Source organism: Thamnophis sirtalis, unplaced genomic scaffold (genome assembly GCF_051295495.1).
Source record: "Thamnophis sirtalis isolate CommonGarterSnake01/CBP01778 unplaced genomic scaffold, rThaSir2_p1.2 scaffold_8, whole genome shotgun sequence".
Taxonomy (NCBI): Eukaryota; Metazoa; Chordata; class Lepidosauria; order Squamata; family Natricidae; genus Thamnophis; species Thamnophis sirtalis.
The window spans coordinates 83,345,315-83,347,814 of NW_028261388.1; the positions used below are offsets into that span (position 1 = coordinate 83,345,315).

The 2,500-nt window shown below is 39.4% G+C and overlaps 1 protein-coding gene across 1 annotated transcript in view; it reads right to left on the reverse strand.

Annotated features, from left to right (window-relative positions):
• CDH12 (cadherin 12) overlaps nt 1-2,500 on the reverse strand; it is a 409,272-nt gene that overhangs the window by 117,976 nt on the left and 288,796 nt on the right. The gene's annotated exons all lie outside the window — the stretch shown is intronic.

A 2,500-nucleotide genomic window follows, 5' to 3' on the forward strand; every position in this document is an offset into this window, starting at 1 on the left:
AGAATATTTGCCTGTTTTTAACCCAATGTGAGAGGAATCAGTGAGCTAAAGCAGATTAGTTATACTATAATTAATGTAATAAAACTCAGAAATCTAGTAATTTATTTTAATTGATTTCTGATTTCTAATTAGTCTTAAATCTACATTTTAAAGATTCTACATGTAGCAAGGGCAAATTGTGAATGATAGAAAAAAGAATGAATAAAGTACCATCATTTAAAGCGGTATATACAGTGTTAGGTTAGTTCCCCGTTGGGAGAGTGAGTATGTTCAGAGAAGCATTGTGAGAGTTGTGTTGGAGAACACACAAACCAGCATACAGAGACACTGCAGTCTAAATAGGCTTTTACTTTTGTGGAAATAGAGATATCAGAGTCCATCAAACAGTCCAAGTCATACACGGATAATTCAGTCAGTCATCAATGTCTTTCACTTAAGGGATAATCCAAATAACATAGTCCAGTATCATATAATCAGGTCAGTACTCAAAGTTTGCTAGCAGTTGCAAAACTTACAATAGCTCACGGCACTCAGATCAAATCAGCCCAGCATCTAACAACAGAGAGCTAACAGTCATTCTGGCTCCCTCTTGTGGCCGATTGAGGAAAACAGCAACCAATCACATTTTACAGTATGATTTAAAGAAACAGGTACAGCATTGCTATATGATTTATATATTGCCAACCCAACCGTAATACTCTCACAAATTAAGGTGAACACATTTGTCCCAGGATAATGTTGCAGAATCTAATCTGGGTCGGTCACTGGCACCAAGGTTTTGTCTTCCAAGCTTTTGAAATCATGCTGGAGGCCACCTTCGGGAAACCTCTCTCTAGAAGAGTGTGTGCTGTTCAGCATCTGAATATCTACACACACAAGTACACACAGCCCAATAATTTTGGCAAATTGCAAATGCTAAGATAAGAATTGAGTGTTACAAAGAGCTATCAGGTCTGCATTGAATTCCCCTTTCTGGTTCATTATATCTAGTTCAACATAATATGCCCGGAAATCATTACAGTGGTTATATCTATACAATATAGTTAACCTGATTCCCAGATTAACTAATTTCTTGGACTTGCTTCAAATATTGAACTAGTAACTGACAATCAAATTCACCAACATCAACCCACAAAAAAACACGAGTAAACAAAATTTAACACTAAACTTAGCGCAAATCTGTGTTATTTCACTAATAATATGGGGGGGGGGGGGGAAAGCAGCCTCTGTATTTTAGTGTTATGGCAAAAGATGTCTTCTAGATTCAGAAAAAATATTCTGTTCTCATGATATAGATTTCTTATTTGTTTCTTTAGTCTAATGTCCAAATTTCTTTAAGAATTCTGTTTGGAAATTCAGTAAATTTGCTTTAAAACCTATACAATCTTTCTGAAGTGAGTATTTCTGATTCCCACCTCCCCCAATTAAGAAGTATTCCGTGGCATGCCGCCTCCCCTCTCTATGCTTGAGTCCTGTGATCTGAAACAAGCAAAACTTTCCATATAAGAAGTTTTGTCTTGTCTCACGACAGACTCCCCTGGGTTTTGACAAAGTGCAGGAATCTGGAAATCTTGTAAGGCACTGATGAAAGTTTAAACACACTTCCACACAAACACACACATACACTCCCTGCCCTTGGCTATCTTGGAACATGAAGAAAAACTCTACACTTCACATTCCTATAATGATAATGGTTGTTGCTTTTAAACAACTATTAAAGTACTAAACTACTAAACTGTTGCCATGGGGATTAATTATTACATTTTTATGTGAGGCTTTGGATAGGGTTAAAAAGATTGTTCTCTTTTTTTATACAAACGAGGTAGGGGAAAAAAATCTATTGAAGATGTTATTTCTGTTTGTTAGAAATGGATAAACAATTTGTTTACATGTCAGCAGGCAGCATAAATGTTATTGGACTATCAAGTTCCTCTTTCTAAAAAAAAATCCCATCTGTTCCTGTAAGAGAGAGCAAACATTAGATAGATAGGAGAGCTGATGAAATTGAGGCAGAATTTTAGAGATTTTAGAGATTTTATTAATATTTGTAGGCCGCCCTTTTCCCTGAGGGGACTCAGGGCGGCTCACATAAAATCAGGGAGGGGGAATACGAAACAATGATGAAGACACATATAATAAAAGTAATAAGCAACATACATTCATCATTCGGGAGGGGCGGCTATCCTTGTCCCCAGGCCTGACGGGCTAGCCAGTTCTTAAGGGCTGTGCGGAAGGCCTGGACGGTGGAGAGGGTACGAATCTCCACAGGGAGATTTTAACACATTATAGACTTTTTACCTAACCACCAGGGGTGGGTTTCTCGCCCCGTTGCAACCGGTTCGGTTGGAACGGGGCCGGCGGCGTCCTTGTGCACGCGCGTGGTGCACGCATGCGTACTAGCGTCTGCGCGATGCTCCAGCTGCTCCTGGACGATCGTGCAGGCGCTGTATGCGTCCTGCGCATGCGTGGAAGCGCAGAACTCGTCAAAACCGGGTAAGGA